The following is a 27,154-nucleotide window of genomic DNA, read 5'->3' as shown; positions in this document are numbered from 1 at the left end:
GACAATATACTATAGTCCCTAATGCCTAGATTTAGAGTTCTGCGTTAGCCTTAAAAAGCAGCGTTAAGGGGTCCAAACGCTGCTTTTTAATGCCCGCTGGTATTACGAGTATGGCAGGTACAGGTGTACCGCTCACTTTTTTCCGCGACTCGAGGCTACCGCAAATCCCCTTACGTCAATTGCGTATCCTATCTTTTTAATGGGATTTGCCTAACGCCGGTATTACTAGTCTTGGAAGAAGTGAGCGGTACAGCCTCTACCTCCAAGACTGCTACCGCATAAAAAAGTCAGTAGTTAAGCGATTTATGGGCTAATAACATAATATATACATAAAGCTCTTAACTACAGTGCTACAAAGTACACTAACACCTATAAACTACCTATGAACCCCTAAACCGAGGCCCCCCACATCGCAAACCCTATAATAAAATTATTTAACCCCTAATCTGCCGACCGGAAACCCCCGCCACCTACATTATAGCTATGAACCCCTAATCTGCTGTCCCTAACATCGCCGACACCTATATTATATTTATTAAACCCTAATCTGTCCCCCCCAACGTTACCGTCACCTACCTACACTTATTAACCCCTAATCTGCCGAGCAGACATCGCCGCCACTATAATAAATGTATTAACCCCTAAACCGCCACACTCCCACCTCGCAAACACTATAATAAATTTTATTAACCCCTAATCTGCCCTCCCTAACATCGCCGCCACCTACCTACAATTATTAACCCCTAATCTGCCGCCCCCAACGTCGCCACTACTATAATAAATGTATTAACCCCTAAACCTAAGTCTAACCCTAACCCTAACACCCCCTAACTTAAATATAATTTAAATAAAATGAAATAAAATTACTATAATTAAATAAATTAATCCTATTTAAAACTAAATACTTACCTATAAAATAAACCCTAATATAGCTACAATATAACTAATAATTACATTGTAGCTATTTTAGGATTTATATTTATTTTACAGGCAACTTTGTATTTATTTTAACTAGGTACAATAGCTATTAAATAGTTAATAACTATTTAATATCTACCTAGTTAAAATAAGTACAAAATTACCTGTAAAACAAATACACCTAACACTACACTATCAATAAATTAATTAAATAAATTATCTAAACTAAAATACAATTAAATAAACTAAACTATAGTACAAAAAACCCCCACTAAATTACAAAAAATAAAAAAAATATTTAATCTAATTACACCTAATCTAAGCCCACTGATAAAATAAGAAAGCCCCCCAAAATAATAAAATTCCCTACCCTATACTAAATTACAAAAATAATCAGCTATTTTACCAGCCCTTAAAAGGGCTTTTTGCGGGGCATTGACCCAAAGTAATCAGCTCTTTTACGTGTAAAAGAAAATACAAGACCCCCCCAACATTACAACCCACCACCCACACACCCCTACTCTAAAACCCACCCAATCCCCCCTTAAAAAACCTAACACTACCCCATTGAAGATCACCCTACCTTGAGCCGTGTTCACCCAGCCGGAAACCACTGGTCATCCGATCCGTCCAGAAGTCTTCATCCGATGGGGCAGAATAGGACATCCGGACCGGGAGAAGGCTTCATCCAAGCGGCATCTTCTATCTTCATCCATCCGGCGTGGAGTGGGTCCATCTTCAAGACATCCGACGCGGAGCATCCTCTTCTTTCCACGGCCGATGACTAAATGAAGGTTCCTTTAAATGGCGTCATCCAAGATGGCGTCCCTCGAATTCCGATTGGCTGATAGGATTCTATGACCTTGCATTCTATTGGCTGATCCAATCAGCCAATTGGATTGAACTTTAATCCGATTGGCTGATAGCATCAACCAATCGGATTTTTCCTACCTTAATTCCGATTGGCTGATAGAATCCTATCAGCTAATAGGAATTTGAAGGATGCCATCTTGGATGACATCATTTAAAGGAACCTTCATTCAGTCGTTGGCCGTGGAAAGAAGAGGATGCTCCGCATCGGATGTCTTGAAGGTGGACTCGCTCCGCGCCGGATGGATGAAGATAGAATATGCCGCTTGGATGAAGCCTTCTCCTGGTCCGGATGTCCTCTTCTGCCCCATTGGATGAAGACTTCTGGACGGATCAGATGACCAGTGGTGCCCGGCTGGGTGAACACGGCTCAAGGTAGGGTGATCTTCAATTGGGTGGTGTTAGTTTTTTTTAAGGGGGGATCAGGTGGGTTTTAGAGTAGGGGTGTGTGGGTGGTGGGTTGTAATGTTGGGGGGGTCTTGTATTTTTTTTTACAGGTAAAAGAGCTGATTACTTTGGGGCAATGCCCTGCAAAAAGCCCTTTTAAGGGCTGGTAAAAGAGCTGATTACTTTTGTAATTTAGTAGAGGGTAAGGGATTTTATTATTTTGGGGGGCTTTTTTATTTTATTAGGAGGCTTAGATTAGGTGTAATTAGATTAAAATTCTGGTAATATTTTTTTATTTTTTGTAATTTAGTGGGTTTTTTTGTACTATAGTTTATTTAATTGTATTTTAGTTTAGCTAATTGTAGTTAATTAATTTAATTCATTTATTGATAGTGTAGTGTTAGGTGTATTTGTAACTTAGGTTAGGATTTATTTTACAGGTAATTTAGTATGTATTTTAACTAGGTAGCTATTAAATAGTTATTAACTACTTAATAGCTATTGTACCTAGTTAAAATAAATACAAAGTTGCATGTAAAATAAATATAAATCCTAAAATAGCTAAAATGTAATTATTAGTTATATTGTAGCTATATTAGGGTTTATTTTATAGGTAAGTATTTATTTTTAAATAGGAATAATTTATTTAATTATAGTAAATTTATTTAGAATTATTTAGACTTAGGTTTAGGGTGTTAATAACTTTATTATAGTAGCGGCGACGCTGGGGGCGGCAGATTAGGGGTTAATACTTGTAGGTAGGTGGCAGTGATGCTAGGGAGAGCAGATTAGGGGTAAATAAAATGTATTATAGTGTTTGCGAGTCAGGAGTGCGGTGGTTTAGGGGTTAATACATTTATTATAGTGGCGGCGATGTCCGGTCAGCAGATTAGGGGTTAATAAGTGTAGGTAGGTGGCGGCGACATTGGGGGGGACAGATTATGGGTTAATAAGTGTAGGTTGATGGTGTCGACGTTGGGGGGGACATATTAGGGGTTAATAAATATAATATAGGTGTCGGCGATGTTAGGGACAGCAGATTTGGAGTTCATAGCTATAATGTAGGTGGCGGCGGTGTCCAGAGCGGCAGATTAGGGGTTAAAAATATAATGCAGGTGTCGGAGATGTCGGGGTGGCATATTAGGTATTAATAAGTGTAAGGTTAGGGGTGTTTAGACTCGGGGTTCATGTTAGGGTGTTAGGTGTAGACTTAGAAAGTGTTTCCCCATAGGAAACAATGGGGCTGCGTTAGGAGCTGAACGCTGCTTTTTTGCAGGTGTTAAGTTTTTTTTCAGCCAGCTCAGCCCCATTTTATCCTATGGGGATATCGTGCATGAGCACGTTTTTCCAGCTTACCGCTACCGTGAGCAACGCTGGTATTGAGGGTTGAAGTGGAGCTAAATTTGTCTCAAAGCTCACTTTTCTGAGGCTAATGCATCCATTCAGAAAACTTGTAATACCAGCGTTGGCTTAAGGGTGCGCTGGAAAAAAAAAAGGAGTGTTAGCCCCGCAGGTTTTTACCGACAAAACTCTAAACCTAGGTGTAAGTTTTTTTTTTATTTATAATTTAATCTAAATTTTTAAATAAATCATATTTTATATTATGTGTCCTACTGCACTTACTCCTTCTTTGTTTTTCCGGGTCTAGGCAATGAGTGAAGATGAAGAAAACTAAGCGCATGCATAATGGATGAAAGGAGCATTAGATCTTCCGAGCTGGCTGCCTAGAGGCCAGAAAATCAGTTGGAAGAAACATCATGAGAGAAAAAAATAGCAAAATGTGACGAATGACAGTCATTTACATTTTTAATTGTAGTTACAAGTAGATATTCTGTATTGATCGGCTTTACCATCACTTTAAAACTTAAAATTGATGGATTTTTGCAATATGAAATGTGTTAGCTAAAACATTTCTATTTTTTGCAAATACATGTTTAATTCAAAAATGTTTCTACTAAAAAATGAAATACTCTTATACGCTTTACAAGTTTGATTTTTTATGCTCCTTTAAATATTTCTCTAAGTAAAAATCAAAGTGCCAGATTATGAGTGGAGTGCAAAACTACATATATATTTATGTATTTATATGTGTATATATGTATTTACAGACATGCATAAACATATAAACACATAAATATAAATGCACACACATACGACATTTATATATATATATATATATATATATATATATATACATATATATATATGGATAAAAAGAGATGCACCAGCGCTAGAACTAAACTGCTACTATGTAGGTAATTATTGTATCATATAATGAGACAGATACTAATGTTCTACGATTTATGATTCACTCTATTTTCTAAGCAAATAAGATGTTGCTTATGTCCTGTAGGATGTATATGTGCTGCCTATGTAATGATACAGTGTACCCTTGTCACTGTGGTAAATAGATGTAGAAAGAGAAAATCAAAACTGAAAAGAAGGCACACAGTATTATGTATGTATATAAACATCACTGCAGTTAGTAGTCTATTCAGTCTCATTGGCTGTAAAGTTAAAAAAAAATTAAAAACATTATTTGTTAAACGTTCATATTCTTCTTTTTTTAGAAGTTGACTTCTTGAATAGGGTAAGTGTATTGTGCTTACCAGAAGGAACCTCAATCCTATGAGGTAAGTGAACAGCAGTAGAGTAGAGATGTTATCTAGGCTCCTTATAGGATCAATAGCCTGATGTTTCCCTTTGGTAGCTTAGCCTTGAAATGGCGATCCTGGACTCTCTGTATAAGTAAAGGTTATTGCTTGGTTCTCTCTGTCTAGGCGATTCTCCAAAAAAACCTTTGTTTAGGTAATGGGAATACTGGACTCTCGTGTTGTCTTTCTTTTCCTCTGGTGGTGAGATATCCTGTGTCCTCATATGCTTTTCTTTGCTTGTTCTTTTTAACTTAATTTGTGAAGAGTCCTTTATTTTCTGTCACAAGGGGGCTGTGGTCTCTCTCAACATATACAGTACTCCTTTTTTCAGCAACTGACTTATTCCTGTTCTGCCTATGCAGATCCAGCCCTTCTGGTCTGTGTGTATATGTAGGTTTGTCGGAGAATCGTCTAGACAGAGAGAACCAAGCAATCACCTTTACTTATACAGAGAGTCCAGGATCGCCATTTCAAGGCTAAGCTACCAAAGGGAAACATCAGGCTATTGATCCTATAAGGAGCCTAGATAACATCTCTACTCTACTGCTGTTCACTTACCTCATAGGATTGAGGTTCCTTCTGGTAAGCACAATACACTTACCCTATTCAAGAAGTCAACTTCTAAAAAAAGAAGAATATGAACGTTTAACAAATAATTTTTTAATTTTTTTTTTAACTTTACAGCCACTGAGACTTAATAGACTACTAACTGCAGTGCTGTTTATATACATACATAATACTGTGCGCCTTCTTTTCAGTTTTGATTTTCTCTTTCTACATATATATATATATATATATATATATATATATATACACACACAAAAACACACACAGAGAGAGAAGCACACTCACAGGAACGAACAACCGGCTCAATACCATTGTTAGCCTGTTCTCTAAGTAAAAATCAAAGTGCCAGATTATGAGTGGAGCGCAAAACTACATATTTATATGTATTTACAGATATGTATACACATATAAAAACATAAATATAAATGCACACACATAAGACATTTATATATATATAATATATATATATATACACACAGAGAAGCACGCTCACAGGAATGAACAACCAGCTTAATACCATTGTTAGCCTGTTCTATGGTGATTTACCACCTGGGTGCAGCTTCTTTTAGCCCAGCAATGCTTTTCACAGAGTAGAACTTTCCTGTAGTATATTAGTCTGATCTCGCCTATTACAGTCAGTCCAGCGCCGAAATACCAGGCAATTCACTATGAACAAGGAACATAGCCGACCCCGGATGATATATGAATAGGTGCATTGGATCCCTTTGCTTTGTTAAGCAGATAAAAACATGTAAAAAACTAAATTCATGCTTACCTGATAAATGTATTTCCCATGGCTAGAGTAATTACTGTTGAGAATATCACTCCTGGCCAGCAGGAGGAGGCAAAGAGCACCACAGTTAAACTGTTAAGTACCACTCCCTTACCCACAACCCCCAGCCATTCAACTAAAGGGAAATGGAGAAAAAGGAATAACACAAGGTGTAGAGGTGCCTGAGGTTATAGTCAAAAGAACAACTGTTTTAAAATAAAGGGGGGGGGCTGTGGACTCACCATATCCAGAAATAAATACATTTATCAGGTAAGCATAAATTTTGTTTGTCTTTCCTAAGATATGGTGAGTCCACGGCTAGAGTAATTACTGTTGGAAACCAATACCCAAGCTAGAGGACACGGATAAATAGGGAGGGACAAGACAGGCAGTTCTAAACAGAAGGCACCAGCACTTGAAGATCCTGTCTCCCAAAAGAAGCCTCAGTCGAGGCAAAAGTATCAAATTTGGAAAATGTGGAAAAAGTATGTAGAAAAGACCAAATTTCATCCTTGCTAATTTGTTCCTCAGAAGCTTCCTTTTTGAAAGCCCAAGAAGAGGAAACAACTCTTGTGGAATGAGCCATAATTCTCTAAGAAGGCTGCTGTCCAGAAGTCTCATAAGCCAAACAAATTATACTTTGTAACCAAAAAGAAAGAGTAGTAGCAGTAGCTTTCTGACCTTTACGTTTCCCAGAAAAACAAAGAGGGCAGTGGACTGGCGACAATCCTTAGTCGCCTGTAAGTAGAATTTAAGAGCACATACAACATCCAAATTGTGTAACAAACGTTCTTTGGAAGAAGAAGGATTAGGACGCAGAGAGGGAACAACAATTTCCTTATTGCTATTTCTATTAGAAACAACCTTAGGAAGGAAACCTAACTTAGTATGAAGAACCGCCTTATCGGCATGAAAAATAAGATAAGGAGAATCACGCTTCAGAGCTGAGAGTTCTGAGACTCTTCGAGCAGAAGAGATAGCAACAAGAAACAAAACCTTCCAAGATAACAACTTAATTTCTATGGAATGCAACGGCTCAAACAGAGCCAGTTGTAAAACTTTAAGAACAAGGTTAAGACTACAAAGAGGAGCAACAGACTTAAAGACAGGCCTGATTTTGAACAAAGCCTGACAAAAAAATTGCACATTAGCACATCCGCCAAACGTTTATGTAGTAAAACAGGTAAAGCAAAAATCTCACCATTCAGGGTACTGACTGACAATCCTTTCTCCAGGCTTTCCTGAAGAAAAGATAATATTCTAGGAATTCTAATTCTACTCCAAGAGTAGCCTTTGGATTTACACCAATAAATATAATTACGCCATATCTTATGGTACATCTTTATAATAACAAGCTTGCAAGCCTGAGTCATGGTCTTAATGACCGACTCAGAAAAACCACGCTTAGACAGAATTAAGCATTCAATCTCTAAGCAGTCAGCCTCAGAAAAATGAGATTTGGATGAAAGAAGGGACCCTGAATCAGGAGGTCCTTCCTTAGAGGTAGTCTCCAAGGTGGCAGAGATGATATCTCCACTAGGTCTGCAAACCAGATCCTGTGAGGCCATGTAGGGGCTATTAGAATCACTGACACCCTCTCCTGTTTGATACAAGCAATAACTTGTGGAAGGATAGTAAACAGAGGAAACAGGTATGCCAACCTTAAAACCTGTGGACCCACCAGAGCATCTATCAGAATGGCCTGCAGATCTCTTGACCTTGAACCGTATCTTGGAAGCTTGGCATTCTGATGGGACGCCATAAGATCTAACTCTGACACCCCCCATTTGAGGACTAAACTGGAAAACACCTCTGGATGGAGTTCCCACTCCCCAGGATGAAAAGTCTGTCTGCTCAGAAAATCTGCTTCCCAGTTCTCTACTCCTGGAATGTGGATGTCAGGTAGACAGCAATTATGGGTCTCTGACCACTGAAGAATCTGAGTAACCTCCTTCATGGCGGCTAATAAACTCCAAGTTCCTCTCTGGTGATTGATGTAAGCCAAAGAGGTTATGTTGTCTGACTGGGACTTGATAAACTGGGCTGAGGACAACTGAGGCCAAGCCAATAGAGCATTGTAAATTGTCCTAAACTCCAAGATGTTGATGGGAAGAGCAGACTCCTCCCGAGTCCAAAGACCCTGAGCTTTTAATGAGTTCCAGACTGCTCCCCAGCCCAGCAGGCTGGCGTCCATGGTCATGATCACCCAGGAAGGTCTCCGAAAGCATGTGCCCTGAAACAGATGTTCCTGAGAAATCCACCATGGGAGAGAGTCCCTTGATGACTGATCTTACTCTATTCTCTCAGATAGATCTGCATTGTCTGAGCATGCACAACTGGAGAGCTCTCAAATGGAATCGAGCAAAAGGAATGATGTCCATGGAAGCCACCATCAGACCGATTACCTCCATATATTGAGCCACTGAAGGATGAGCAGTAGCCTGAAAAGAGAGGCAAGAGGAAATTATTTTGTTTTTCCTGACCTCTGTCAGAAAATCTTCATCAATAGAGAATCTATTATGGTCCCTAACAACACTACTCTTGTAGCAGGGGAAAGATAACTTTTTTCCAGATTCACATTCCATCCGTGGGAACGAAGAAAAGACAATAATATATCTCTGAGATTTTGCTTGTTTAAAAGATGGCACCTGAACCAATATAACGTCCAGGTAGGGTGCCACAGCGAGTCCTCAAGAATGGATCACAGCCAAAAGAGCCCCAAGAACATTTGAAAAAATTCTGGGTGCCGTGGTTAGACCAAATGGAAGGGCCACAAACTAGAAATGTTTGTCCAGAAAGGAAAATCTCAGGAATCTGTGATGGTCCCTGTATTAAGATAAGTAAACTTTAGGTCTATGATTGTCATGAACTGACCCTCTTGTACTAAAGGAAGAATGGAGCGTATAGTCTCCATATTGAAGTATAAAACTTTGAGAAACTTGATTAGACACTTCAAGTCTAGAATGGAACAGAAAATTCCCTCTTTTTTGGGAACCACAAATAGGTTGGAGTAGAACTGGAACTGGAACTATCACTCCCAGGGAGGAAATATGTTGTATAAATTACAAGAATGCCTCTATCTTCATCTGTTCTACAGATAATCTTGAGAGATGGAATCTGCCTCTGGGAGGAAAAGTCTTGAATTCCAATTTGTAACCCTGGGATACTATGTCCACAGTCAAGGGATCTGGGACATCTCATATCCAGGCTTGAGAGAACTGAGAAAGTCTGCCCCCCACCTGATCCGATCCCGGATTGGGGGCAAACTGTTAATGCTGATTTGGAATCAGCAGCGGGTTTCTTTGATTGTGTCCCCTTGTTCCAAGACTGATTGGGTTTCCAAGAAGACTTGGATTGTTCCTGCTTGAAATAAGAAGGGGAAGGTTTTCCTCTGAAGTTATGAAAGTAACAAAAATTACTCTGATGTCTTTTAGGCCTATTCTTCTTATCTTGCGGTAGAAAAGACCCTTTTTCACCCGTAATATAAGAGATAATTTCAGCCAAACAGGGTCCAAACAAGGTTTTGCCCTTGTAAGGAATCACCAGAAGCTTGACTTCACTAGAGGAAATGTCCACAGACCAGGATTTCAACCATAACACCCTGTGGGCTAGGCCAGCGAAACTAGAAGTTTTAGCTCCTTGTCTAACAACCTGTAAAATGGCATCTGCAATAAAGGATTTGGCCAACTTAAGAGCTTTAATCCTATCTTGAATTACATCCAAGGAAGTCTCTACTTGAAGAGAATCAGGTAAGGCATCGAACCATTAAGATCCCGCACTACTCACAGTGGCAATACACACCGCAGGTTGCCATTGGAGACCTTGATGAACATAAATCTTTTTAAAATAAGCCTCCAGCATCGGATCCTTAAAAGAGCAGCTATCCTCAATAGGAATAGTGGTTCTCTTAGCCAGAGTGGAAATTGCCCCTTCAACTTTGGGTGCAGTATACCAAGGGTTTTTATTGGAGTCCTTAACAGGAAGCATTTTCTTAAAAATGGGAGAAGGGGAAGAAGACACCACTGGTGTCTCCCATTCCTGTGAAATAATCTCCCTAGCTCGGTCCGGCACAGGAAAAACCTCCGAAGTGGAAGGATCATCAAATAAACTATAAAGTTTACTAGATTACTTAGGAGTGACAACGACAGGGGTTTCAGAGAGTCATCTAAAGTAGCTAAAACCTCCATTAACAATACACAAAGGTCTTCAAGCTTAAATCTGAAGGATACCACCTACAGTAAGTCTCGGAAGAATGAATTATACTGTCCAAATATGATATTTCACCCTCAGAAAGGCCCAATGTATCTTCCTCATCAGACTTATGAGAAAGGGCAACTTGGGAAGCACAACTGAGGACAGGCACCTTACTTTCTGAATTTCTAGATTTCCTCTTACATTTTCCCTGTAATCTGGGAATGGCAGGTAAGGCCGCAGACACCGCTGAAGATACCTGGGCAGCAATTTCTACTTTTAAATAAACTCCACTAGGAGTTATAGAGAAACCGCAGGGCACTGCATGTGACACAATTGAGGCTTGGGACGTAGCAGGAGAAAGCTGAGATAATATTTTAACAGCATCATCCTGAGAGACATTAGGCTCAAACATTTTACCTTTATTTTGCAAGGTTTTCTTGACACATGAAGAACAAAATTGCATAAGAGCAGCAAATTGTGCATCCAAACATACTAAGCATGAATTCATGAGAGCAGGCTCTTGCTCCATATCAGACATGTTGTGAAACAGTAAATAAACTTGTACAGATAAGTTTAAAAGATTTTAATATTCAATTAAAATAAGCCAAGGAAAAAATACACTTTACATTTTTTTACAAATTAGGCTAAAATTATGTGAAAAAAGTTAAGAAAAAACATTTAATAAACATCAAATACACTAAAATACCCCTTATGCAACCCCACACCTTGAATTACTGAGATGCCTTACCGCTACCAATAAAGACCGGATCACCCACAAATGGAGAAAAACAACTTTTTCCCAAGAAACGTTATGAAGTAAAGCCGGTCATGTGTCAGAAAATAAAGCGTAATAAAAACATTTTACCCTTTCTTTTTAAAAGAGTTTAAATGTTAGTCTCACACATGATACAGTGCCTGCTTCATGCCCCAGTGTAACCCATACAACAGGATTATCTATGTCCCAATAAAAAAGCAGTGCCTTTTAATTTAAGTGCATGGTCTCTCCAACTGAATGAAAAAGCACTTCCCTGCTCCGCTGTCCGGCATGTAGACAGTTACAAGGTATGAGAAGACACAGTTCTTCACAGAGACCTTTGAAAAAGAAAGAACAGAGTAGCCAACTCTGGCTTTCTAAACTACGGCATCAATTGTTAGAAAAATGCAGTAAGCACCTCTTTACAAGTTCCTAACTGCTTTAAAGCCACCACTACCCAACTGCAAGGAATGACGTGGAATACGGCTATACCCCAAAACTTGCTTGTAGATGAAATCAAATATTTTCATCAGACACCTAAACTTCACCTCCTCCATGCACCAAAGGCAAAGATAATTACTGGGGGTTGTGGCTAAGGGAGTAATGCTTAACAGTTTAATTGTGGTGCTCTTTGCCTCTTCCTGCTGTCCAGGAGTGATATTCCCAATAGTAATTACTCTAGCCGTGGACTCATCATATCTTATGAAAGAAAGCATATTTATGCAATATTCATTTTTAATAAAGTGTTATATTGTGTATTTACTGTAAATATTTCACGTTTCAATGTTTTGCACATAGCAGAATTAGTGATGTCGGGAACCTAAAATTTTGCGTTCGCAAACGGCGAATGCGAACTTCGGCAAATGTTCGCGAACCGGGCGAACCGCCATTGACTTCAATGGACAGGCGAATTTTAAAACCCACAGGGACTCTTTCTGGCCAAGGGGACTAATATCTGGACTGTGGCATGCCGGAGGGGGATCCATGGCAAAACTCCCATGGAAAATTACATAGTTGATGCAGAGTCTGCTTTTAACCCATAAAGGGCATAAATCACCTAACATTCCTAAATTGTTTAGGAATAGGAATAGGTTTAGTTAGTAATAGTGATGTGGGAGGCCAGAGGTTTAGGGTTAATACGTTTATTTAGTGGCGACAGGTAAAAAGCTGAATAGACGCGAGATTGATGACTGTTAGTTAAGAAGAGTCTGATGCCCTGTACTTGGTGCGCGGCTTTTTGACGGCTTTTTTTATAAATATGGAGATTGTAGTCAGGTCAGCGGCAATGTTAGGCGAGCGTATTGGTGCCGTCGAATTGACGGCTTGATAGATATCCCCCTTGGTGTTAAGAAAACATACTGTAAATGTTTTGTATCACTATGTTCAGAATATATGGGGTATTCTTATTTAATTTCTTTCTAACACTGCTTAAAACTCTGCTGTGAAAGCCATTCATGTTTAGGCAGTGGTAGACTTGCAGTTAAAAAACATACAGGCTTGTAATTTATGTATTTATAATAACCATTTTCTGGGACTCTAACCCGCACACACACAATGTATGCTTTTAAACAAACAAACTGAGAACCACCAGGGGGGGACAGGCCTTTGTAATTTCTCTAAGCACATAAAAAAAACTCAGAAATGGACTGGATTCTCAGACTGGACTGGGTATACATCCTATTTCCCTGTAAAACGCACAGCCCTGAATACTTACAGACAGCTGTACAGTTCCCAGAAACTCAGGCAGTTAACCCCTTACCGGCCTGGGTCACATGACCATATGGAAAAAATAAAAAATAAAATTATAATTAAACACAACACATAGGAAACCTGACACTCTCTGGAAAGCAGACCGTAATATTTGCTTTTAAATTTGATTTCTCTCCAACACCTCAGAGGTGGCAAAGTGTGTAAGAAGCAGCGGTCTGATGGCCGATGCTTTTTACATTGCGGGAAACAGGCCTGCATGTCCTAACCTGCCCCACAAGGGCTCCAGAACAGCTTACGCTGCTTCGTACATGGAGCCTTCTGTGTTAAATACAGTTTTAGTGTGCCAACCAGTATTAGTTCATGAGCAAGACTGATCTCTCTCTCTCTCTCTCTCTCTCTCTCTATCTATCTCTTTCTCTTTCAATCTCACTATTTCTCTATCTTTTCTCTCTCTCTTTTTCACTCTCTGTATCTCCCCCTCTCTCTCCCTTTCTAACTATTTATCTCTTTATTTCTCTCTCTTATTTTTCCCCCTCACTCTCTGTATCTCTCTCTTAGGCCCAGATGCTTTCTCATGTTTAAACACTCTGCTCTATCTTCTCACTGTGTTTCCTAACCAAACATGTAATCCATCAACTACACTGTTAGCATTTGAAGATCCATTTTTCTGATGACTGACATATGTGTTTGCTTGCTATTTTATGTATGTCCCTGATGAGAGCAGACAAATGTATCCTTGCACTCCAATACAATGTAACACTCCAAAAAGCACTTAGTAAGAAATACAATAAGCTTTATTGAATACAAACAGTAAAAATAGATGGATAACCCAGTCATGAAATGACAAACATTTCCAGCAAAATGTGTGTTTTTTTTGTTTGTTTTTTTACAAAATTAACTTTTGACTTTTAAACTGTAGATAATAAACAGAGACAAAATGGTCTATGATTCTGAAAAGGTTTATAGTTGGTCTTACAGGGGAATTTTTTTCTAATCTGTAGATGTTTATAAATAAAAACCTATCTAAGACATGTATCCTTTTAGTGAGACAGAGTGTGAATATTTACATCAAACAGTGAGACAACCCTCCTTAATCATTAGCCTATGAAAGTCGATGTTACATACACCAGGCATACTTAGTAATGCACAGTCAAAAATTGTAATGTTTTGCCACATCATTTTTTAGAGATAAACCTAAAGATATACACAGAGGTGTGAAAAAGAAGATCAGACTAAGGTCCCATATATATTTACAATGAATGAGGAACAATCAGCAACATAAACAAAGTCATTATCAAAGGGGTTGGATCTTGGGTCTTGTCCCTTTATGCCACGTAAATCTGTTTCAAACAGTCTTAAAAGTTAATACATTTTAATGATAACTTACACTTAGGAAATCTTGTTATAAGAAGGATAGCGGTAATATGGAGAGATGGTAATTCTACTGAATTGCCTCCCAGTGAACTTTACAGTACATTGAAAATGCAGGGATATTTTTGGAAAATCAGGACTTCAAGGTCCAGAAAAATTGATATAAAATTTTCCCATTTAAAAAATATGAGAAAATGAGAGATATAGCTTTTTTGTTTTTTCAACAAACTATAAGGTTTAAATGAACAAAGTTGGGTTCCCAGATAAAGAAACGGATAAAAAAACAAGTTTCAATCTTGCAATTCATCAAATATTGTATTTACTTCCAATCCAACATATGTGTTATTTATCATACAATTTTTTTATTATAGTAATGATGGAGTAAAAACAATTTTCCACCAATTTCCTATGATACACAGGAGTGTTATATATCCACAAGGCCATCCTATTATGGCTGGTATTGGGTCACTTAATGAACCATTTTCTTATTTCATAGACACTTTGTCACATTGGTAGATTAATGTTTGTCCAGGAAAGGATCCTGAGGTTGAGAAAGTGACAATTTTACACACTGCCCAAGCATGGAGGGTTAGACTCAGGACATGACTAATTAGATAATAATGGTCCATATTAAACTTGACGGAAAGAAAAAATCATAGTATAAGTCCAAGCCAAAGGTCAGTACCTTGCAGTCCAAGTGAAGAGCAGAATTGGTATCTAGAGAGAGGTAAAAGTCCAAGCGAAAGTCAGAAACAAATGGGCAGGAAACAGATCCAAATCAGAGCCCAAGAACAGTACACAAAACAAGCAGAAGTCAGAAACAGGAATCAGTGATTAGTAGACTAAGACAAAGTAACTTAGCGCACCCAGGAATAGATCCTTACACAGGCGATACCTGCAAGAACTGGCTGCTTTAAATAGCACAGGAGCAAGGGCACAAACCCGACAGCAATTTATCACAACACTCTGAAGTTTCCATCATATAATAGTGTGGTGGATAGAGTTGTTAAGGTCTACATACCCTCCCGATGCATGCTAACACATTACTAGGATATGCAAAATGTGCTAACACACTTTTCCCACAAACACTAAACAGTTACATACAGGATACAAAATCATTGACTAATGATGTTAAGGTAATTAAATGGAATTAATGTCACAGAAGTGTCACTGTAGATAAACCACAGTATCATATGACAAGGGATTAATGGATGTGAGGTACTTTCTGAATCATTAGTCTAACTGTAACATTGTTTTGTTTTTGTTAAGAGCTACAGAATATCTCCTTAACCACAATATTCTACACTAACTTCTGTGGTGGTGGAACCTGTACTGTGCTTTTGTAGCTATATAGATGAGCTGATTCCAATATACTTATCCCTATCCAGAAAATATAATATACTTCTGTAGACATAGATGACCAGATTCTACATTACAGAAAATATATATATGTTTTTACTAAAAATTAAAAATCAACAACCAGTAAGACCTATCCTAAAACTAAAGTCCCCACAAAAAAGCCCAACTCTAAAAAAAAAAACCTAAAATAACACTAAAATCTACTCTAAAAATTGCCAAGAAAAGTTGACATGTTTCTATTGACTTATTAGAATTTTGATTGAATATCTGCCAATTAAACTGCAAGGTCTCCCATGTATTGGAGAGAACCTCATATTAAAGTTTCAGTTTGTGGCAGTGACCACATAAAAAGGATGTCAGACAGAAGATCAGAAGAAGCGTAGAAGCATTGGATGGAAGATGGATGAAGGACTGCCTCAGTAGAGTGCCACCATGGATGAAGATGGATGATGATCGCCGCCATGGATGATGAGGAGCACCACCAGAGTTGTTCATGTAGGAGCCGGATTCATGTTGGGTGAGTAGAAACTCTAGGATTCATCTTACGTTTTTTTTTTCGTATGGGCTTCCTTTTCTAGGATAGGGACTTATTATTTTTAATTAAAAAGAGCTGTAATTGCTTAAGGGCAATGCCCTACTAAGGGCTAGATTACAGGTGGATCGATAAATGATTGCATGATAATTAACCAGCAATTACAAGTGGCTGGTTATTGCTACCACAAGCTCATGATTGCAATTAGCGCTCAGAAAATTAACCAGAGATCCGATCTCAGGTTAGTTTTCTAAAAGTACCCCAAATTACCTCAAAATAGAAACAAACTGCACTAGGCAGTTTTGGGGCTATAAAGTTGGCAGGTAAAGGGTTTTAGAATTAAAACTGCACTGAAAAGTGGCTTTACATTGCATGTCTATGGGAATGGTGTGTTCTAAAGGTTTTTTTCAGGGCAATAATTTTTTAGTATAGTTTTTTTAGATAAGTATTTCTTTAGATTAGGGATTTTTTGGGGTGGGGCAAATGAGCTTAATTACTTTATTGAAATGCCGTACAAAATGTCCTAAGGGCAATTCCCAACCAAATGCCCTTTTCATTGCATACGTTTATTCCAGATTATTAGCATATAATTTTTTAAGCATAGGTTTTTGTTTTTGTTTTTTAAAAAAAAGGAATTTTATGTAATGCAAACAAATCTATTATTACTTTAGGGTACTGCCTTTTCAGGGCAGTTTTTAGAGTAGATTTTAGTGTCAGTTAAGGCTTTTTTAGGGGACTTTAGTTTAAGATAGGTCTTACTGGATGTGTTTTTTTAGTTTTTTAAGAGGATCAGGTTAGCGTGGCTCTACAAATTACTACAAGTAAGTATTTTATTTGCTACAGGTGAGATTTTTCTCCTGTAGCAGTGGAATATGTACATGTGTTTAACGAAAGTAAATATTTCATGAAAGGTCTGCATTCTTTTTGTTTAACATAATATAATTTAAGTATTTTGAATTGAAGATTCGGCCAAGCACAAATTTCATTTGTGGGCATGTCTACTAAAGAATAGGTTTCCTTTGCCTTTAATTCCATAACATCTAGGGCATTTTTATTCAGTAAAACTATTTTCTAAAATTCTTCTTAGAGGAGCATATAATATTATTCACATATGTAAAGGAGACAAATGGAAGATGGCATTCATAACACGTTATGGTCATTTTGAATATTTAGTGATGCCTTTTAGGGTTATGTAACACCCCAGCCACTTGAAACTTTTCTTGTTTCTTGTGTATTCACCTTCTTTAGAACTACATAGAAGGCATATGACTATGGTTCTCTCCAGATTATGAGCTTGCCGTCTGTATATATAGCTGGAAAAATTTACTTTCAAAGTTGAAACCATTTATTTACTGGGATACATTCTTTTCCCCACTGGTATACATAACAAGTCTAAGTGGTTAAGGATTTGCCATACTTACAAAAAAATAAGTTCAGTGATTAATTGTCTTTGCAAATTTCTATTGAAAATGTATTAAAACATTTTCTCAACAGATTATGCCTACCACAGCCCATACATGCTCCAATGAACCATTTGTTTTGGTCATCAACAGCTAAAATAGCTTTTAATAAGCTCAATCATCTCTTCACTCATACCCCAATTCTGACTGATCCAGATCCTTCAGTGCCTTATATAGTGAAGGTTGACGTCTAGGAATATGCAGTGGGAGTTGTGTTTTCTCATTGACAACCACCTCATAATTATTTTCTTCCTATTGCCTACTTCTCTATATGCCTAGACATTAGATGTTGACAATCAGACCTGCACTGAAAGAGGCCTACACCCCAACACGCTCATTGGGCATTGTTCTTTTCTAGATTCTAATTTCATATTAGTTGCTAGCCTAGATCTAGTAATGGAAAAGCGGAAGCCTTGTATTCATTCTCAACAGACTGATATCTCTGAGGCTCCTGAGATAATTCTTCCATCAAATCATTTCCTTGCTACTTTCTCTTTTCTGTGGTCTCAAATTCAACAATTGCCTGAAGATCGAGCTGTTTCCCCTGCAGCATTCCATTGTCAAAATAAAGATGGGATGTACTTTTTTCAGGACAGATTATATGCATCTCCACCTTTTTGATTAGAGATATTATGTGTTGTTCATGATGCTTTACTGGCAGGTTATCCAGGTATACGCAAGACCATCCATCTACTACTGCAGCGTTTCTAATGGCTTTGATCAAGTTACTAAATATGTTCCTTCTTGTGACATTTGTGCCAGAGTCAAGAAACCTGAATCAAGTTCCTGTGGTCTTCTTATACTTTTGCCTGTACCTTCTAAACCTTGGGCTTCAATAGCTATAGATTTCATTGTGGAATTGCCTCCTTCCTCTGGTCATAATACTATACTTGTAATTGTTTATCATCTAATCAAAATGGCACATTTCATTCCATTAGCCGACCTACCTTCAGTTGCAGAGACAGCATCAACTTTCATTAAAGAGGTAATCAGACTTGATGGAATACCATAAGAGATAATCTGTGACAGTATGTTTTACCTCACACGTTTGGGTAGAATTCTGGTGTCTGTTGCATATTCAGACCTCTCTCACTGCTGCATACCATCCTTAAAGTAAGGGTCAGGTGAAAAGTTCCAATCAAACTTTGGAACAATACCTTCAATGCTACTGTATTTATTTGCAGGATGACTGGTAACATCTTTTGCATGTAAAAGAATTTGCATATAACAACGCCCAGAATGACTCCACTACTTTTACTCTCTATTACTGCAATTATGGCCTGCCTCCAGAGGTCTTGCCTCCTCTTCCTGTTGCATCTTCTATGCCTGGAGTATCAGATCAATTACAAATGAATGATAAATATTCATACCCTTGTTCAGGACACTATGAAAATGGCCCAAGAAAAATATAAACAGTTTGCTAATCATAAACATCAACCTGATCCAGTGTACTGTATAGGAGATAAAGTGTGGCTATTCATAAAAAAATTTAACTTGTCCCACCAAGAAATTGGGCCCCCGATTTCTGAGAACTTCTGTGACCTATCATTTAAAACTGCCTGCCTCCTACAAAATCACTTCATACCTCAAACCAATTGTCTCTAACATTTTCCCTTCTCGTGCTCACTTTCCTCCTGTGTCTGCTGTTGTGATTGGAAAGTATATATATATGAGTTTGAATATATTCTTGATTCATTCCAGATTTTGTGCTGAAAAACTTGAGTACCTTATAAAATGGAAGTTGTATGGTCCTTAGGAGCACCCTTGGGAGCTTGTAGACGATCTGCATGCAGATGCCCTTATTGGAACATTTCATTTGGCCCATCCTGTCTATCTGGGAGGAGGCATTATCAGGTACCCTCCCTTCTGGGGACGCGGGTGTCTATCTCTGGTTGTCAGCGCCATGTGTTGTTGTGTGGGATTGCTTGCTCGTGTTCATGTGCTACGCCTATGTTGATGTGTTTTGCTATCTTTGTGCATGCGCTTTTAACCTTCCAAGTGGTCAGTGTCATAGAATACTTTGCTTGCACACTTACGGCTAGATTACGAGTGGATTACTAACTGTAGTGAGCAAGCATTAACGCATATATTGTGGCTCTTTGAGCATGTTGGAAGTCTTGCGCATATTTCAAATTGAAAGTAAACATATTCACTTGAAACATACTGTAAAATATTCTAAATAATTCATAGAATGTATATGCATATATTTCACAGTGTGTTTAATAATATTGTATTTATAATATTTCAATAAACCGCCTTAAAATTTAAGTATTTAAGTATAAATCAAACATATTCTTCTATGTCAAGAACATTTTTTTTTTTTTAATAATTTTTATTGGTTTTTTAGTAGTATGATATCAATATATTCACAGAAATCAAAACAAAACATTTTCATACATACAGTCATAACATTAGCTAGACTTCCCTAACCGTATCTACTGACTATTACAATATTTCCTTTACCTTTGTGGAAGGGAATTAATACAAAAGTTGGTGACTTTTACAATTTTAACTTTGATTCTAACTTCAGGTAATTCAATATATCCAATGAAACAAAATTCAGACTAGCTGATAACCGCGAGGTCAGAGCCCCTGTACCCTAGGTCGATGACCTTAGGAGGGCAAGTGCTCTTCCCATCGCAATTTGGGTTAGCCAGTTAAATTAGCACTGGCTTACCGTGGAGAAAAAAAAAAAAAAAAAAGGGAGGGGGGGAAGGGGGGGATGAAGGGGGAAAGGAAAAGCAGAGGGGTACCCCTCCCCCACTACTGGTTCTACTCCGGTAACCATATTCTTGGGAACTGTCCCCTTTCTACATGGTGTTTAAACCACCTCAACTTTTGGAAGGGAGAAGTTAATTGGAGTTGCACTATCATGGGGAAGGATAGAATCGCCAATTTCCACTTAGTGAAAAATTGCTGTAGTTGCCTATTATTATAATTCTTCATATTATATTGTTCTAATATTATTTGATGCTGGACTTTCTTCAGAAATTCTGAGAATCTAAGATTTGTTTTAGCCTTCCAATTCGTAAATATCACATTTCTTCCCACTAATATCACTGCGTTCAAAAATTTAAAGTTAGCTTGTACTATGTCATATTTAAATAAAAAGAGAATTTCGCTTATTGTAATTTTAATCTGTATTCCCAACACTTTATTACACCAAAAATTAACTCTTTTCCAGAATTGTATAACTTTAGGACAAGCCCATATACAGTGTAATAGATCTGCCATTTCCTTCCCGCATTTGGGGCATAAACCTGCCCCACCGTCCCATTTAGCTAACCTGGCTGGTGCGAGATATGCCATATTAATTAGTTTAGTGTGCAATTCACGCCAACTAACAGAAACCGTTGCTTTAGTAGCTAAACTTACACTTTTAGTGATCGCCTCGCATTCCATCTGAGGCAGAACTCTCTTCCACTTCCTTACTAGTGTGTTAATATGAATTCCTCCATAATAATTAATTAGTAATTTGTATATCTGTGCAATATTATTAGTGCCTTCATGATGTAATTTTATTATCCTACCTAAGTTACCCATATCTAAATCGGGCCCTGTTTCTGCCTTTAGGGTCCCTATCCAGTGGCGAATTTGTAAGTAAGCATAAAACGATGTTTTTGGTAAATTATATTTGGTTCTTAATTCATCAAAAGTTTTTACTATCAGTTTTTTCCCCTGACACACCTGCCCTAAGGAATACAAGCCTTCTTGTGCCCAAGCCGAAAAGACTGATGCTGTCAAGCCTGGAGGGAAATTTGGATTGCCTAATATGGGAAGAAATTCGGACTTACGAAAATTATTTTTAGTTCCTATACACATCTTCTGCCAAGCGCCTATAATGTCTTTAATGGTAACATACTGTGTTATATTGGCAGGCAGTTTGGCCAATGGACAATGCAGAGCAGCTTTCAGACTAAACGGTTCTATTAAATGAGATTCTAGTCTCAATAATGTAACTTGTTCTTTTTCAGTGATCCAATCGATCGCAAATTTGCAAAGCGCCGCATAATTATAAAATCTAATATTTGGACAGACAAGGCCACCACAGACTTTTGGAAGTGTTAACGTAAATAAAGCTATGCGCAGTTTTTTATCTTGCCATATGAAGTTATTAAAGCTCCTCTGCAATCGCAGAATATCTTTGTTATATAATAGTAGGGGAAAATTTTGGAGGAAATATAACAATTTAGGGAACAGGATTGCCTTAATAAACATGATTCTAGCTGAGATACTTAAAGGAAGATTAACCCAGGTTTTCATTTTGTCTTGTATCTCTGCGATACATTTAGGAAAATTAAGATCATACCAGTATTCTGGATTGTTACTGAGTATTGTACCTAAGTATTGTATATGTTTGGTTTCACGAAAAGGATGGGAGAGCTCAGTTCTTGGTTTATATATCCATAGTAATTCAGATTTTTCATTGTTAATCTTATACCCAGAGAAGGAACTGAATAACCTGAATATCTCTAGAACTTGTGGTATAGATTGTGTTGTATTACTTAAGAATAGAAGGAGGTCATCAGCAAAAAGTGATAACACAAAGTCTTGACCGGCTACTCTTATCCCCTTCAACTCCTGTCTCAAATAGATTGCCAAGGGTTCCAACGAAAGGTTGAATAGTAAAGGCGACAGTGGGCAGCCCTGCCGCGTACCTCTCTTCAGAAGGAACCTGTCTGATGTATCTCCATTAACTATAACTGATGAGAGAGGATTTTGATAAAGCTTTCGTATAAACTGCTGAAAACAACCTCGCATACCAAAACCTTCTAACGAGGTAAAGAGATGGTCCCAACCTATCGAGTCGAATGCCTTTTCGGCATCGACCGTGAGTATCGCTAGATCTGGTCTTAGATGGGATCTCCTAAATACCTTATTTGCAAAAAAATCTAATATTAACTGGACTTTTCGTATATTTTTGACTGGATTTCTCCCTGTCATGAACCCGACCTGGTCTGGATGTATAATATATTCTAAACATCTTTTCAATCTATTAGAAATAATAGCCGTCATCAACTTGTAGTCCTGATTCAGAAGAGATATAGGCCTATATGATGTTGGCAATTCAGGATTTTTTCCCTTCTTCAGAATCAGGACCACATTCGAGGCAGCAAACAGAGAAGATTGTGTCTTATTGCTAACAAAATATTGATTAAATAGGTCGCAGAGAGGGGAAAGCAGATGTTCCTGTAGGAGTTTATAGAACTCAGCTGGAAGGGCGTCAGGACCTGGGGCTTTACCTGATTTGAGCTTTTTTATCGCTTCAGCTACCTCTTCCATTGAGATAGATTTGTTAAGCATTTGTAGGTCGTGACTCTGAATTTGTGGTAGTTTAATTTTTTGCCAAAAATTTATTTTGTTAACTTTGTCTACTGGCCTGGCGGCGTAGACTTTTTGAAAGTAATCTAGGAAAGCATGTCTTATTTCTGAAGCTTTAATCAGTTTTTTGTTCTGATAATTTATAGCTGCTATGTAGTTTTTCTGTTGCCTTAATTTAGTAATCTTAGCTAAAATTTTTGCAGAAATACCCTGGCTTCCCGAGAAAAAAGCTTTCTGCTTATGTTCCTCCATAGTCATCATTTGTTTATAAAAGATATCTCTTTCTATTCTTGCATTATTATATTTATTCCAGTTAGGTGTTGATGGACTCTGAATATAACGTGAATAAGCATTTTTAACTGTGTTAGCTAGCTGTTCTTCCCTGTGTTTTTTTAATGCCTTATGTTTGACCATATAGGCTATTATTTCTCCCCTCAATACCGCTTTTGCGGTCTCCCAGAATACTTCCGGTTTGTCTCTATAATCCTTATTAAAATCCGAAAACTCTCTCCACCTTTCTTGTAGCCAAGCTCTGAATTTTATACTATGAATGAAATACTGGGGAAAGAAAAACCGGGTTTTATTACCTTGCATGGGGTCTTTATATTTTATCTCTAAAGAGATTATTGCATGATCCGAAAGCTTAATTTCTTTTATATCAGTTTTGATATTTAACCTCATCAATGAAGTAGAAATTAGGAAGAAGTCAATTCTTGAGAAGGATCTAAAGGACTTTGATTCGCACGTATATTCTCTATAGTCTGGGTGTTGTGCGCGCCAGATATCCTTAAGGGCGAGCTTCTGGCAAAACCTGCAGAGTATTATAGCTTCCCTTGTCTTCTTATCCATAGATTTACTGTTAAATCTATCCAGGGTATATGAGAATGTCATATTATAATCACCCCCAACTATTATATTTTTTCCTGCAAACTGAAATAATTTAAGACTTAACATTTCCCAAAATTCTTTCTCCGTTTTGTTCGGACCATAAAGATTACATAAAACAAAGTGATTTTTATTAATTTGGACTTCTAAGATTTGGTACCTTCCTTCTTTGTCATTATCTGATGATAGTATCTGATAATTCAACTGTTTATCAAAAAGAATTGCCAACCCCCTTTTTCGCTGATTATATGGTGTATAGACCACTTCCCCTACCCATTTAGTTTTAAGTTTTAATGCTTCTATGGGGGATAAATGTGTCTCCTGTATAAGAGCTATGTCTGGTTTATGGGTACTTAAATGTTTAATCATTAATTTCCGTTTTATCGGGGAGGAAATTCCCCCTATATTCCAAGACAAAAAATTAAGTCTATGGGCCATTAATTAAGAATTTAGTAGTGGGGGAGAGGAGATCTCGAAAAGGGCAAGAGAGAGAGAGAGAGAAAGGAAAAAAAAAAAAAAAAAAAAGGGGAAAGGGGGGGGGGAAAGGAAAGCCATATGAATTACAAATAAAGCTTAAAAATATAGTGAATAAAAAGGCAACATATGTCTCTGTTCGTGGAGACATTAACAGCAAAAATACCATTGTCATAAAAAAACAGAGATTTAAACCTACTATCGTGAACCCATTCATCTAATTACTCCACCTTATTATTACGACAAAAAGTCTGCACATCTTCTACTTTCGTAAACGTGAGTATGTCACCATCCTTTACCAGTACAATTTTTGCCGGATAAACTAATCTGGCGTTAAAATTAGCTCTAATTAGTCTGGAACAGTATGGTGACATTTCTCTTCGTTTTGCTTGGGTTTCTGATGAGAAATCTTGGAACAATAAGAGCCTTGCTTGACCTAGCATAATGCCATTATTTTTACGGTACAACCTCAGTATGTGAAATTTGTCTTGAAAATTTAAAAATCTGATAATTACAGGTCTAGGTTTAATCATCCCATCCATCTTATTCCGGACTGGGCCAATTCTATGAGCTCTTTCCACTGGAATTACTAAGTTTTCTGTCTGGCTACCTAAGAGTCTGGGAAGTGTAGTGGAGGCGAATTTTAAAAGATCTATAAATTCCCCACTTTCTGGGAGGCCAATAACTCTAAGGTTATTACGGCGTGACCTGTCCTCTAACTCCTCCATTCTAGAGCATAATATCGTTAGCCTCTTATCCTGGCTAGTAGCTATTTGTTCCTGAATAATAATCCTGTCATCTATGTCTGAAACTCTAGTTTCCAACTCAGACATTCTGGATGAAAATTGTCTAATCTCAGTTGTCAGACTGGCTATTTCTTGTTTTACTACATCAAATTGAGGCATTAACAACTCTGATATCTGATGGAGAAGTACTGTATTGTCAATATTATTCGAGTTTCCCTCGTTGCTGGTTTCTAAATCATTGGGCTTAGGCCTTTTCTCCTTGTGTTTGGGTGGCATTGCAGGTGAGTTAGATTTGGGATGTGACATATATTTATCCATAGAGAAAAAATAAGAAAAATTTTTTTTTTTTTTTTTTTTTTGTGTTTATATCACAAAGAGTGTTGTGTCAGAAGAAAAAAAAAAAAAAAGGGGGGGGTGTACAAACAAGTGAGATCAAGGGGTGAGAATCGTGTTCGTGGATAAATATACAGGCGTGTGATTATATCAGTGTGGCGTGTAGATTGTGTCAGTATGTCGAGTGAAGTGGGTATTGGAAAAATAATAATAAAAAGGAGAAAAGAAAGAAAGGGGGAGATGTGACTGTGAGGTTAGAAAGGTGAACGTGGGATCACAAAAAAAAAAGATCTTAGTGTACGTGTAATAAATGCAGTGCCACCTGCCCTTAAATCTACAGTATATAAAAAAAAAGAGAAAAAAAAAAGAAGAAAGGGTGGCCTGAGAAAATTTTATGTAGAATCCTCAAATATCTATTATCGATCTGGATAGCTACACCAGCAGAGGGATCACTAACAGAGTCTTATTCCTCCTTCACTATTATGTACCCCTGATCTTTCACTATTCCAACTCCTCTATTTATAAATCATGGGAAGGCAATGTTAGAAACGTAACTATTTTTTGACTCCCATGTTTGATGCAGGAATTAGATTAGTGGTCATCAAATACCTATATATCTCATAGATGTTGTTTCCTCCAACTCTCCTTGCAATATAATTCTGATAACTATACCTTAATTAATATTTTCTTTTTTTTTCCTTATAGAGAGATAGCAGGGAGAAAACATTTAGTACAGAGCTTAAGGGTAACTAAGAACATAAACACAGAACATAAAAAACACAGAATGACTCAGCAAAGTCCATTAGTCTCTGGAACAAGCACAGGATTTGCTTCACTTAGTTAGCCCCGGACATATTTCTTATTTGGAAAAAAGTGAGAGAGAGTTAGCATATATGAGAAGGGATATTGTCCCATTCCTAGTGTATTCTCCCCTCCTCCATATATAGAAAATTCTCAAAGACTCTGTTCAGAGGGTAATACATTAAGCATAAATCGATAGCCAGGTGATCCTTACTGGTGTTATCAGAATCTTTTACTTCTTCCCAGCTGTTAAAAAACCTTTTTATGTATTTGTATCTCAGTTAGATTGGGTGCCGTATTTTTTTTTTCCCCCCTTGAATAGAGCTGTGTTTTTAAGGCATAAGCGTGGTAATATTAATGCAAGCAGGTAGCTTTTCCGTCTCAGTTAACACCTTTTAGCCACTAATAGTCCCCAGCTCGCCCGTTTAAGCTCCTAAGCAAAGCAGGAACTAAAGAAAAAAAGTCATATACAAGGTCCCAAACTATTGCAAGCAAGTCAAGTTTAACAATGTTGGAGGGTTTTCGAAAAATAACCTTTTCCTTTTCCCTCTCTCTCCTCCTCTTCAGCTCTTCCCCTCTCTCTTTTAACTTTTAACTGGGAGTCTAAATCCGGAGTGCGCTGTAGTGGCTCACTGAACACTTTTGCCACTTGCCTTCTATATGGCTGCTTGCCCTCTTTTAAGCCTATCCGCCACCCCCCTCCATATGCTTATTGTCAGAATCAGGCCGTCAACACAAAGTTGTTAGTGCAAGCGGATGGGGTTTGAATATGGGCACAGGCAGGGAACAAGAAAGCAGTCTCAGTTCAATGTTAGTACATGCATCAATTTTTAAATGCAGACAGTCAGGTAATAATCCTCTTAGGCGTATTCAGCCCCCAGCATGTCAGCTTCTATAGCCAAGCGTACCTGGTCATGTATAGCGGTTATACGGGGAGACCCCCTCTGTTACTCACGGCTCTGGATCCTCAGCGTAAGCTGATTGCATAACCTCCGCTGGAGTTTTTCAGACCGCCGGGCACAATGGTGGGTCTCCACTCGCTCGC

The sequence above is a fragment of the Bombina bombina genome, chromosome 5, assembly GCF_027579735.1.
Source record: "Bombina bombina isolate aBomBom1 chromosome 5, aBomBom1.pri, whole genome shotgun sequence".
NCBI classification, from domain to species: domain Eukaryota; kingdom Metazoa; phylum Chordata; class Amphibia; order Anura; family Bombinatoridae; genus Bombina; species Bombina bombina.
Note: the sequence above shows the minus strand (reverse complement) of the source record.